This window comes from Theropithecus gelada, chromosome 7b (assembly GCF_003255815.1).
Source record: "Theropithecus gelada isolate Dixy chromosome 7b, Tgel_1.0, whole genome shotgun sequence".
NCBI classification, from domain to species: domain Eukaryota; kingdom Metazoa; phylum Chordata; class Mammalia; order Primates; family Cercopithecidae; genus Theropithecus; species Theropithecus gelada.
Genome location: NC_037675.1, coordinates 81,934,178 through 81,948,244, shown reverse-complemented (window position 1 = coordinate 81,948,244; position 14,067 = coordinate 81,934,178). Strand labels below are relative to the sequence as shown.

Genomic DNA, 14,067 nt, shown 5'->3' with positions numbered 1-14,067 from the left:
CCGTTTTCTTGGGAGATACTAAAGTACAGTTTTGGAAGTCTTGATTTGAATAAATTGATAAATTGGGATTAACTGTTTAAGGTTTCATTAAACTAGAAAGTAATACAGTCGCTACCCACTCCTAAGATGACTCGTGAGAGTTATGACAGAATTTTTATCTTTCTGGAAACCAAAATGTAATGCATACCCAGGTATTCTTCTGAAGGTGCATTCTTCAAAGCCGAGGCAAATAACTACATTTCTCTATGTCTTCTTCTGAAATGTGATTTAAAAATAGTTTTTCTAAGCAATGGCATAAACAAAACAAGATACAGTGTTGTGAGGATGGAAGGTTGGGCCACCCTTTGCCACTTTCAGGCAGAGGCGACTTAACAGCTCATTTAAATCTCTATTTTCTCCAAAGGTGAACAGACTTACCAAACCTTCAATTTGGTACAAAGTTACACCAGAAGGAACACATTAGCAGTCTGCCTTGGAGTCAAACAGGGTCTCAGCCAATTAGATTTACACCCTTCAATTTACTGGGTCAAGAAGCTTCATGAGAGCAGGGACCCACTCTCAGGAAAATGGATTCCACGGAAATTTTAGTGATCATTAAACTGTGTCACTCTGTTTTACCTGAAATTTGCGACTTAATATTAACCCCAAATTTATGACAGTATAAAACTGAAAAATAGAATACCCTGTGAAAGAAGTATTCTTGTGTCTGAATATATCGAAGTTGATTGACTAGGTCATTTTCCTTTGAGAATAAAAGAAATATAAAAACGTGCCTGGTTGTGTTTATCCAGTGGGATGAAAAGCACAAGTCGCCAGGACTCAGCAGTCTCCTTGAATTAAGCTTCTAAAAAAGCTTCTAAAAAAACACACATCATTTGGAAACATTGTTAAAATGCAAAATCAAAGCATAGTCTTTGAGCTCAAAAGCCCAAATATTTCTCTGTGACAGAAAGTTGATTTTAAAAGTTCGCAGTAAAAAAGGTTGGGCGAGGTGGCTCATGCCTGTAATCCCAGCACTTTGAGAGGCCTAGGTGGGTAGATCACCTGAGGTCAGGAGTTCGAGACCAGCCTGACCAACATGGTGAAACCCCATCTCTACTTAAAAAAAAAAAAAAAAAAAATACAAAAAATTAGTCAGGCGTGGTAGCCCATACCTGTAATCCGAGCTACTCGGGAGGCTGAGCCAGGAGAATCGCTTGAACCTGAGAGGCGGAGGTTGCAGTGAGCCGAGATCACGCCTTTGCATTCCAGCCTGGCCAACAGAGCAAAACAAACAAATAAACAAACAAACAAAGTGACCTAGGTGTGTTTTACAGAATTGGTAAATTCCTCCCACCGGGGGAAGATGATTTGACGCATCTTCATACGCTATCCCCTTTACAGCTGACTTTGGGAAAAGCAATGCTTCCAGAAAACATACCTTGGTTCAACTGTCAAGAGTCTGAGCTCTGGGCTTCGTGGACATTGGGGCTTATGTAGATAGCAACGTATGTTTTCTTGGTTTTTTTCCAAATCTCAACACAGTATGATGTATCAGTCTTAAGTTTATCTGGGAGTTTTTGCCAGTCTTGAGTCAGTGGGCACCCTGTAATTTGTGGCAATCTCATTTGTGTTGCAGAGCATAAGTGATCACTTCAAGATCATTCCCCATAATATTTTACAGTACATTGCTTATACCTGTCACAGCACATCCCTAGACAGACCTCAAACTTTGGGCAAATATCCATGTTAATCCATTTTATCGTCTATCTCTGGGTAACAATGACAATTGTGAAAAGCAATATTCTAAGTAATGACTACAGCGTGCAACAGATTTGGAAATAAATGCTCAGCAATAATACCTTTCTAGTTGAAACACATTTCCATTGACTCATGAAACAAATCTCTGAGATCCTAAGTACTAATAATACATGATTAAAAGACACTGTAGTTCTCACTTCTAAGGCCATCTCCCTGCCTAATCTCTAGCTGATTTTCCAGAATATACAGAAACACTGCAGAGGATTTCCCCAGTCTGGGATCTTGAAAACTCACTTATTTTATGCTTCAGTCTACTAACAAATACTTATTTAGCATTTGCTAACTCCCGTCAGGATTGTGCTAAATCAGCCCAAAGGGTGATAGTCTGTGTGTCAAAGGAGAGGGAAAAAGTCACACATGAAACCAAGCAATTCTTTGTGTCATACACTGTGGTAAAACTGCTAAATTTATGTAAATTATTACTCACAACAATCTTCCAAGGTCCATAACTACTATTCTAATTTTATGGATAATGTCGCCGAGACTCATAGCTTCCTCAGCCAGTAAGTGAGAGAACTAGTACTTGTTTTTGAACTTGCTTGACTTCTGTTCTACTATACTTAACTCAAGAGCAATGAAAAACAGAATCTCTTCACCTTTCTTTTTTTGTTGTTGTTCTGATTGTTTAAGATCCTGGCCTCTTTTTCTTTCAATTTCTTCCATTTTTTTTTTTTTCCTTCTTCTTCAATTTCAGTTTTCAACCAAGTTCAAAATATTCTGGCAAAAATTAAAGGCAACATTAGAATGTTTCCATAAATTTTAAATTATGCAAAAAGTGTAAAACTAAAATGAGCTGGAAAAATGACTAATAAGCATCTCCTCTTATACTTTTTACTTTTATTATAATCAGTTGATTATTTTACTTTTTAAAAATTGATTCTAAAGTGCATTCCTTTTCTAGAGTCTCCGCATTACACGTACTCTTCTAGATTTAATTTGTTAGAAGTTTAATGTTTACTTTTAAATGTGTGAAGTCTTATTAGCATGTTAATAAATAACGTGTAATGCCTGTTAGCAATATTTCTGTATTTGCCCATAAAGTAAAATAGAAAATAGTACCTACAAGAGATTCCATGCCTTTACTACATTCTGGTTGTAATAGAAATCCCTAGTTCTCATTTCACTGTGAGAAAAGAACTAATAAATTGGTCACGAATGAAACAGGGATTGAAGCACAGAGGCCACCATATATGGTCTCAGTGGTGAATCTCAACCCCTGCAGTCCAGATCCAAAAAAAAGGGGACCAGCACAATATAGGTGTCATTTAGCTGCAGAATATTACAGCTAATTAAGTTTAGGTCTTTGCTTTCCTCAATCCTTTCTTGTGCTGTTTTCCCAGTGGTATTGACTGCATGTGCTTCAGCTGCCCTGATGTCAGACCCAGAGTAAGTAAGGAGTTGCAACTTACTTAGAAAAGGCATATGGCAACAATATAATATCCCCTTTATTATATAGTGAAATAAATATAAAAATGTATACAAATAATTTTTTTATTTGGACATTAAATTTTATTGATACAGTATGTTTTATTACACTGTTACCTAATGTCTGTTAAAAATGAGGCTCTGGAAGTCTGTTTTGGCATACTTTAAGGAAGAGGCTCCAGAGCAGTTACCCAGTGCATCCCTTAACCTCTACCATGCAAAACCACAAAATCGCCCTGATGCTAATAAAAAAAAAGAATTTATTGTCTCTTTGCTCTTAAAACCTCACTGTATGCATGTGGTATTTCCATTAGTTCCATTTTGCTGAGCTGTTAAGTAGAAAAATACACACACACACACACACACACATACTCTCTCATGATTTTTAATTTGTTTTTGAGGTTAGTATAGACTGTTTTGAGTCAGATGGAGCTGGATTACAGACCAGCACCCCCTCCCCACCCCCCATATTTAATCACAGCGTGAACTTCAACACACTTTATGTGTTTGAAGTCTATGTTCCTGACTTTAAATGAGTGAAATTAATGGTATCCTCCTACTGGAAGTTTTTGTGAACATTAGAAGTAAGAACATATGGGTCAGGCGCAGTGACTCACACCTGTAATCCCAGCACCTTGGGAGGCTAGGCGGGTGGATCCCCAGGTCAGGAGATCAAGACCATCCTGGCTAACATGGTAAAACCTCGTCTCTACTAAAATACCAAAAATTAGCCAGGCGTGGTGACACGCATCTGTAGTCCCAGCTACTCAGGAGGCTGAGGCAGGGGAATCGCTTGAACCCAGGAAGCGGAGGTTGCAGTGAGCCAAGATCGTGCCACTGCACTCCAGCCTGGGTGACAGAGCAAGACTCCATCTCAATAAAATAAATAAATAAAAAATAAGAACATATGTTAAAAGTACCCAATTGCAATTTTGGCAATTAAACTTACAATAAATAGTTTTGATTTTTATGGTACTGATAAAAATCAGATAAGTCAGATAAAGGGATGTTTTCATTAATAGGCATAACACATACCAGTGTCCCTTTTGTTCTTGAAATTAAAGGAACCCATTCCTGTCCCAGGATCTTTGCATCTGCCTCTCTCGGTAATACTTTTCCTTTAGTTCTTTCAGTGGCTAGTTCATTTCCATCTTTTAGGTTTCAGCTCAAATGTTACCTCTTCATAGGGATGTAAGCTGACCAACCTGTCTAGGTGATTTTATGTTATGCAATATTATTATTGCCTTGTTGGTTTTCAACCAAATAAACATGTAAAGATCACTTTCAGATAATGGGCCTATAACAACAGGTGCCTGCCTGGACTTTGCTTACCTGCTTTAGAATGAACTAGTTTAACAGTTAACTGGCATAGGGAGAGTCTAATAAGAATAATTTTTTGAGTTTTTCCTCAAATAATAAATTTCTGTTGGTAGAATTTGAAATAATTTGGTAAAAGGAAAGGAATTATAATTGTGAGTAATCAGACTTTTCTGATCTCCTACAACCACACTGTATCAGCATTCCATTATCCACAGGTAAGGTTGTGAGTGCTGGGAGTAGCTGTCATTACCAGTGAAAACTGTCCAGGCGGAGCTGTTAACAAACTCTCATCCAGTTTACTCCTTCATTTCATAGACTTTGGAATTTAGGATCACTTACTTCCAGGGATGATTTTGAAACCTATATAGTTGAAGATGCTTTGAGCTAAATCACTACTCTTTACAGTCCTGAAAAGTAAAATGTTTTAAATTTAAAGTAATAATTTCCCTAAAATTTGTGACTTTAATTTGGGTAAGAATTATTTGGGGGACCGTTTTAAAAGTACTACATCATATCATTTTCTCTAAAGGCAGAAATTTAGAAGTTTGTTTGAAATTATTATAGTCAAATTAGTGCTGTTTTTATAGCTATTATTGTTTATAACATTTTCAATTACTTTAAGATGATAGAGCTTTCCAAGTCTTTTTCATAACTCACATCTCTCTCAAACAGCCGAAGCTACTGTTTAAACTTCCACCTTGGGAAGATGCTAGTCAGACTGCAGTGAGAAATCAGAGTGAAGCTCAATTGGAAGAAAAAGCAGTTAAGTATTTCATAGGAATATTTAGGATATTTGGAACTGAATAGTTAACACACATCTGCTTTATTTTAGTGCATACAGGATAAGTCAGCCTTCATGTATGCTTCCCAGAAGTGCAGCTAAAAACTTAGTTGTTGGGTTTTTTTTCCCTCGTTGTTCTTAGAAAGACGAGTGCACCATTGATAATCAGAGGGCAGATAATCTGAAGTTACTTTAAATTATTTAGCTACATTTCCCTTCTTACCTGTGCGTGTGTGTTGGGAAATGGAGATTAATCTCAGTTAATCTGTTTTAATCTCAGTCAAACTGAATTAAGAAGCAAGAAAAAGCTACCCCATCTCAGCCATTGTATTAGTTTAAGACTTTCTGCTTCGACGTTGATCATCCTCATCAGCGGTCCCTCTAGTGTAGAATGCTGAGAGGTAACTGACACAGAAGCACACAGAAAGAATATGGGAGTGACGGGAAAGAAAGAGTCTCCATTACAATGTTCCTTGTGCATTAGTTCCTGTCAATGACTCTGCATGTAAATTATGTTGTGGATTACTGGAATTGCCCAAAGGTAAGTCATTTAATTCCCAAGGTGGACTATTTACGTGTAGCATTTAATGACTCAGCTGTGTGACATGCATCATAGTCAACAACCCAGTGCTGTAATTCAAAGACTCAGGAGAACGCAGCGTGGGAGGAAGGATTCTGTGGTTATATGGGTTTCTCTGTAAACTTTTTCACCTAGAAGCCCAGGAGATATGTGCCCTTCGGGGAAACAAAGGAGATGTCAGCCTCAGGGAGTCTCATTAGACCAGCTATATTCAGTGGCAGTCAGATGCAGAACCCTTTGTATACCTGAAAATGAAGCGTACCCTCTTTTTTCCCACAAGTTCTGCATGACACAAGCCTGCTCGTAAATTAGGCCATAATCACTCTTGCAATATGATTTGCATAGTAGTTCAGAGCATATTCCATTGATATATGACTAACCTCACAACTGGCATCATGTACTTTTTATTTTAATGTAAATCCTTGAAAAATATAGTGTGCCGGTTTCTGAGTTGTTGGCCTTCTCCTGGTACTCCTCTATTCCTCTTTCTCCATCTTTTTGTGGGGACAGTTAGCATCTGAAATTGCACTGGTTGTCCTTTGCATTGCCCCTAGCCACCATTATAGTCTTTATTTTATCTGCAAATAATCTTTAGTTGTTCTCCAGTCCAGATGTCACTCGCCTTTGTTACCTGTTACGAGCAGTTTCACTGGAGAATTTGACAGTCCCTGGAGAAAGATAATTCTGTCCCTTGCCCTTCATTTTGTCTGTAGTGATATTCTGTAGCACACACCTATGTAGCACATTACATTGTGCTTTAAAGGAAGAATCTTGAAATGATTATTTTAAAGGAAAATAAGAAAAAGAAAGCTCATTGCTTTGCTTTGTGATTTGAAATTTAAAGGGTAGTCTCAGAATGTTTGGTGTCAGTTTCATACAGCTACCTAGAAGTACTTACAGGGATTTTAAATAAAACCCTACCTTGCCTCTCAGGCTGTATTTTCCAGTCTGAAATCTGTCCAAGCAAACCAATAGACCCCCATTTCTGTATCTTTCTCTTCATCTTCTTTCTTTACCCCACTTGCATTCTTCACCCCACAAACCCATACACATACCCCACTTCAGTATAAATACAACCGCAGCCTTTCCTGAACAATGTCAAAACTGAAGTATAATGGTCAGTAATCTCCTCGTAATAAAACCACAAACTAAAACACCAACCAGAGAACACAGCAGAAGAAAGCTACAGAAGAACAACTGGCTGCCCTCAGGTCTCTGACAAGGCACTGGTAGTAAATGAGAGAACATATTGGAAATGTGGATCACCCACTTTGAGTCTGTTTTTAAATCTATCAGAGATTTGCCACACCCAGGTTGAAAATCAGGCAACAAGAACCATTACTGGGCCTCCCTGGAGGCTAGAACATGACATATCACTTTAAATTGGCTTTTCTTCCTAAGTCAAAACGTTGGGTTTTTTGTTGTTTTTTTTTTTTTCTTGATAACTTTTCAGACAAAATCTTTAAGCCTTGCTGTTTTGTTTTGTTTTTTCTTCAATATGTGTGTTGTGTTATTTTAGACGCTGAGTAGGTTGTTTGAAAAGGCACATAAGCAGCCAGTGAAATGAATTAACAGAAATTGACTACAGGTATCTAATGATGGTTACAGTGAACACAGGATGATTGGGAAACCAGTGCAAGCTGCTCCAATGCCACCCATCCTGAAGTATTTGATGTATAGACTAACTTCTTTCACTGACTTGTAATGGATAGCATGCAATTTTATATATAAATCACAGATGCATTTAGTATATTCAAAGCCAACTTATGCTATATTTTAAAGCTTTTTTGATGTTGCTACATTGAGATAGTGATTTTTATCTCTGTTTTGTTTTAATTTTAAATCACTATATGAAATGCTGACCTTTTGTGTGTGATGATTAATCAAAGCCTTTTCCTTTTCATTATCTTAAAGTTTGGCAAAGAATACTATTTTAAATGTATTCAAATAATTTCAAATAAAATGATTTCTAGCTCTTTTAATTATTTAAGAATGACTGACAAATTTTCTAAATGTAGTGGATTGTCATGGGGAAATGCTGAGGAGAAAATATATACATATTTGTGTTTCATTCTATAGGATTTATTTAGGGAGTAGCAGGTAAAGTGTGAGTGTGGATTAAACAGAGTTGACATTGGAAGGAAGAACGCCATGCAGTGGTCTCTTTGGGCGAAGCTGAGTGGCTTTTTCTTCCAGAAGACAGGCTTTGTATTTTACGATAGTGATGGTAGGGAGTCCTCAATGTGGGTATGTCCATCATGGTCCCTAAGTCCCAGAGAAGTTGCCAGAATTATTCTATACTCTTCAAGCTTGTAAGACCTGGAAAAAGTAGAAGACTCTTGGTAGGTTTTTATGCCAGTGTTATGCTTTTTCATATGCTAATGATGTATTTAAAGCATTCTTGGAAAATGCTGATTATGATAAAATAAAGTCACTACACCTTTCAACTGTACTCACCAGAGGCAGAAGAATTCTTATTATTTAGACCTATGAGCTTCTAATTCATCTCTGAGATGTGATGGATGAATCGATATGGCTGATTAGCTCAGCTGAATCAAATAAACTTTTAATGATTAGATATTCTGATAACAAATGATCCATTTAATGCTCATTTCCTAACAGCCTACAAATATTTGCTCATCTCCAGTGATACTAATGAATTTGCTTTGGTCCATTCCTAAATTCTAAAGTATACTTCACTGTGGTAGTAAATGAATATATACAGCTTAAGACTAGTTACAAACTGTATCCACCCAATGGGTTCACCTTGCCAGGTGCTTAGATAGAGCCTATTTATCAAGACAGGGGAATTGCAATGGCGAAAGAGTAATTCACACAGAGCCGGCTGTGCAAGAGACTGGAGTTTTATTACTCAAATCAGTCTTCCCAGGCATTCGCGGATCAGAGTTTTTAAAGATAATTTGGTGAGTAGGGGCTCACCAAATTACCCTTAAAAACTTGGGAAGTGGGGAGTGCTGATTGGTCAGACTGGAGATGGAATCATAGGGGGTTAAAGTTAGGTTATCTTAATGTCTTCTGTTTTTGGGTGGGAGGGCAGAACTCGTTGGGCCAGATTACTGGTGTGGGTGGTGTCAGCTGATCCATCCAGTGCAGGGTCTGTAAACTATCTCAAGCACTGATCTTAGGTTTATGCAATAATGATGTTATCCACAGGAGCAATTTGGGGAGGTTCAGACTCTGGAAGCCAGAGGCTGCATGACCCCTAAATTGTAATTTCTTTTTTCTTTTCTTTTCTTTTTCTTTCTTTCTTTCTTTTTTTTTCTTTTTTTTTTTTTTGGAGACACTGTTTTGCTCCTGTTGCCCAGGCTGGAGTGCAATGGTGTGATCTCGGCTCACTGCAACCTCCACCTCCTGGGTTCAAGCAATTCTCCTGCCTCAGCCTCCCGAGTAGCTGGGATTATCGGTGCTTGCCACTACGCTCGACTAATTTGCGTAGTTTTAGTAGGGACAGGGTTTAGCCATGTTAGCCAGGCTGGTCTCAAACTCCTGAACTCTGGTGATCCACCTACCTCAGCCTCCCACAGTGCTGGAATTACAGATGTGAGCCACCGTGCCTGGCCTAAATTTCTAATCTTGTAGCTAATTTGTGAGTCCTGCAAAGGCAGACTGGACCCCAGGCAAGAAGAAAGTCTTTTCGGTAAGGGGCGGTTATCAATTTTGTTTCAGAGTCAAACCATGAACTGAATTCCTTCCTAAAGTTAGTTCAGCCAACACCCAGGAATGAACACGGACAGCTTAAGGGTTAGAAAGAAGCAAGATAGAGTCAGTTAGGTTTAATTTCTGTCACTGTCATAATTTCCTCAGTTATAATTTTGCAAAGGTAGTTTCAAAACCTCATTAACCTCAAAAGTTAAAATACATCTTTTTATAGTATACATGCTGTAGGCTTCCCCCAAAATAATTTGTATATTGAGGGAGACCTATATCATATGACTTCTCCTCACCTGATCTGTCAACCCCAGAACAAATTAAAACATGATGTGTAGCCACATGATTTTTACTTAGAAAGTGTAATATTCACTTATTGGTAAGAACAGCTATTAGCGCCCCTCCATTGTCATTCAATGTCTATGCAGTGACTACATGTACAGTCATTAAGAGTAAACATTTTTAAAAATATTTGTGTCAATTTAGGTGTTTCGTGAACTTTCCCTTTCTTAGAACTAAAGAATAATAGAAAAGGGACTATCCAATCACATGTAAACAGTAGCAGCAAAACAGGCTTTTTCCCAGAAAGCTCTTTTCTTCCAAGTATTTGAAGAAAATTTTTCCTTTGTTTTTTGTTTAACACTTCACTCCTACTTAGAATTTTACATTTTTACTTCTGCCCTATAAGAGCCCTTAGTTATAGTCATAGTTGTTTATTTCTTTGTTACTGAGGTTATTTATCTAGGCATGTTTCATAAAGAAGAAATAAATACATTTAGTGTAATATAATTTATTTTTATAATATTCTTATGTCTTATTTTAGGTGTTTTTATTTGGAATAAAAAGACTTGGGCTGAGAGCGGTGACTCACGTCTGTAATCCCAGCACTTTGGGAGGCTGAGGCGGGTGGATCACGAGGACAGGAGATCAAGACTATCTTAGCTAACACAGTGAAACCCTGTCTCTACTAAAAATACAAAAAAATTAGCTGGATGTGGTGGCACGCACCTGTAGTCCCAGCTACTTGGGAACTGAGGCAAGAGAATCACTTAAATCCAGGAGGCAGAGGTTGCAGTGAGCCGAGATTGTGCCACTGCACTCCAGCCTGGGCTACAGAGTGAGACTCCATCTCAAAAAAAAAAAAAAAAAAAAAAAGACTTGGAGGCCTATGGGTAGGCTTCAAAGAGTCTGCATTACCCCAAAAAATATATATAAAATTATATATGTGTGTTGAATATAATGTACATTTTCCTAGGGAGAATGTCAAGTTTTATTAGACTCTCAAAGTCTATTACTACAAAAATAAGAGCCACTGATTTATTAAAACCATCTGAAATAGCATGGAAGTATCTTCATTATTTCCTGGAGATGGTCTTCCCTCTCTACTTCTCCTACCTCCTAATGCCCTTTCATTGTTCTAGCAATGCTTTTCTTTTCAGGATTAAGTCTTGGGAGCATGTTGAGAGTGGGGTTCAGGGATTGGTGGTTTGGAAGTGTGGGTGGAGTAATGAACCTGCAGGTTGAACTTAAATCTGTTTAAATGAAAATTGTAGATTAAAGAAAAAGGGGAAAAAATTACAAAGGCAGCTCTGGGTAAAATGGGAGAGGTTATGGAGATATAATTTATTTTGTTGTAATTATATGTTCATTCTAGGACATATACTGGCTTTTTCTTTTTTAATCATGAAGCATATCAAAGCTACAATAATGGCCTGGGTATGGTGGTTCATGCCTGTAATCCCAGCATTTGGGGAGGCCGAGGCAGGAGGATTGCTTGAGCCCAGGAGTACAAGACCACCCTGGGCAACATAGTGAGATCCCATCTCTACAAAAAGTAAAAAATAAATTAGCTGGGTGTGGTGGTGCACACCTATAGTCCCAGCTACTTGGTAGGCTGAGGTGGGAGGATCACTTGCGCTTGGAAGATAGAGGCTGCAGTGAGCTCTGACTGTGACACTGCACTCTAGCCTGAATGACAGAGGGAGACCCTATCTCCAAAAAAAAAAAGAACACTGTTGTACGCTTATTTTCCGTTGAGAGTAATGATACACAGTAGCATAATTTTTTATTTAAAACAGTGTCAACCATAACCACTTAAGTTTTCAAAATGCATTTTTTAAATTTTAAAATCAAATAAGAAGTTCATAAAGACTAGCAATAATTTCTCTTTATTTACAGCCTACAGTTGAGACTGAAAACTGTAATTTAGACAAAATCAGTAATTTACTACAATGGCTGGTATCTTATTAGCTGTTGTTGACTGGCATATTGAATTATTGAAAGTCAGGTTAATGAACTAAATTTTCTATTTCTCTAATTTCCTCGTGTTTTTTGGCATACAATTTTTTTATTGAAAGCTATCTCAGTACCATTTTGGAATAGAGCAGGTTATAGGCAAACAAACATAACTAAAGTGGATTCAAATATATTTATTTATTGCACTTTGGGAGGACAAGGTGGGCGGATCACGAAGTCGGGAGATCGAGACTATCCTGGCTAACTTGGTGAAACCCCGTCTCTCCTAAAAATAAAAAAAAATTAGCCAGGCGTTGTGGCAGGCACCTATAGTGCCAGCTACTCGGGAGGCTGAGGCAGGAGAATGGAGTGAACCCGGGAGGTGGAGCTTGCAGTGAGCCAAGATCACGCTACTGCACCCCAGCCTGGGTGACAGAGTGAGACTCCATCCCAAAAAAAGAAAAAAAAAAGTGTATGTATGTGTATATATATATATGTGTGTGTGTGTGTATGTGTGTATATATATATTTGACCTTCATATTTCAACAAAATGGAGTTGTCTTGACCATTTGAGTCCATAGTCACAAAAACTAGGCACATATTTCCTTTAAAATAAAAAATTAAGTAAAATGAAGGGACTCATACACAACTTACAACACTATCAGTTTGTCTTTGCTAAACACTAAGATATGAATTAGGACAGACAGTTTAATTCTGTTCTGTTTTGACATTATATGAAAATTTAAAATATTAAAAGCAGCTCTAGGTATGCTTTTAAAATACATCAATCTTAACTAATAACAACCCACAAACCCATGGTATAAGGAAAACTTAAGGCCCAAATAGGGCTGTAAATATTTTCAGCCTTCCAAGATGGTTCATATAAATATGATACTGCCCAAAGGCTGTTTCTCTCTGTATAAGGCATCTAATGAGGTTCTGTTCAATCTGCAAAGGATGTTAAAGTATTGCTCAATGGTTTTTGTCCCAGATGCACAATGAATAAGATGCCTGGCAACAATAGCTCAAAACCCCCTTGAGGCATCATACCCATGTATTATGAAGTGCTCAAATGTGACAATATACAAGTCACCAACAAAATAGCAGTTATTTTATGAAAATTATGAGGGTAAGGGTGAGGCCCTCTTAAGTATGCCAACAAAATGCAATTAAACAGATTATATTGCTAGAAACAGTCTGCTTTGGGCTAATTTTGCATAATGTATTCATTTAATTCATGCCCACATAGCCAAATGTTTAAAGGGTGGAAATGTTCAACTGTTTCCCAGTCTGATTGCTGGAAGTTAGTTCGCAGAACTCTTTAGAAGTGAGCCCTCTATTTCATGTGATACTGAGAGAATGCCAGTAGGGGCCGAGTTCATTCTGCTTCTAAGTGTCATAGGTCTATGGGGGTCCCTGCAGGACCACAAGAGACCTGGGCTGAGTCATTCTGTGCACCATTTTTCTCTCTTTACTTCTTGTATTAGTCAACGTTCTCTTAGAGGGACAGAATTAGTAGGAGATATATATATACACACACACACACACACATATATACACATATATACACACACACATATATACATATATATACACACATACATATATATATATAAAAATGGGAGTTATTAAGTATTAAGTTACACGATCACAAGGTCCCACAATAGGCTGTCTGCAAGCTGAGGAGCAAGGAGAGCCAGTCCAAGCCCCATAACTGAAGACCTTGGAGTCCAGTGTTCGATGGCAGGAAGCATCCAGCACAGGAGAAAGATGTAGGCTGGGAGGCTAGGCCAGTGTCCCCTTTCACATTTCTCTGCCTGCTTTATATTCACCAGCAGCTGATTAGATTGTGCCCACCAGATTAACGGTGGGTCTGCCTTCCTCAGCCCACTGACTCAAATGCTAATCTCCTTTGGTAACACCCTACAGACACACCCAGGATCAACACCCTGCATCCTTGTATCCAGTCAAGTTGACACTCAGTGTTAACCATTATGCTTCTTTAGATGATTATTTTTAAAAATCCAGATTCCACATATTTCCTCTAGTTCTTTTATTTTATTTTTATTTTTTTGAGCTGTAGTCTTGCTTTGTTGCCCAGGCTGGAGTGCAGTGGCATGATCTCAGTTCACTGCAACCTCCAACTCCTGGGTTCAAGCAATTCTCCTGTTGCAGCCTCCCGAGTAGCTGGGATTACGGGCACGCAGCACCACACCTGGCTATTTTTTTAATTTTTAGTAGAGACGGTGTTTCACCA

At 38.1% G+C, this 14,067-nt stretch overlaps 1 protein-coding gene across 2 annotated transcripts in view; it reads left to right on the top strand.

The window, feature by feature from the left end:
* CEP128 (centrosomal protein 128) overlaps positions 1–14,067 on the top strand; it is a 466,370-nt gene that overhangs the window by 371,086 nt on the left and 81,217 nt on the right. The gene's annotated exons all lie outside the window — the stretch shown is intronic.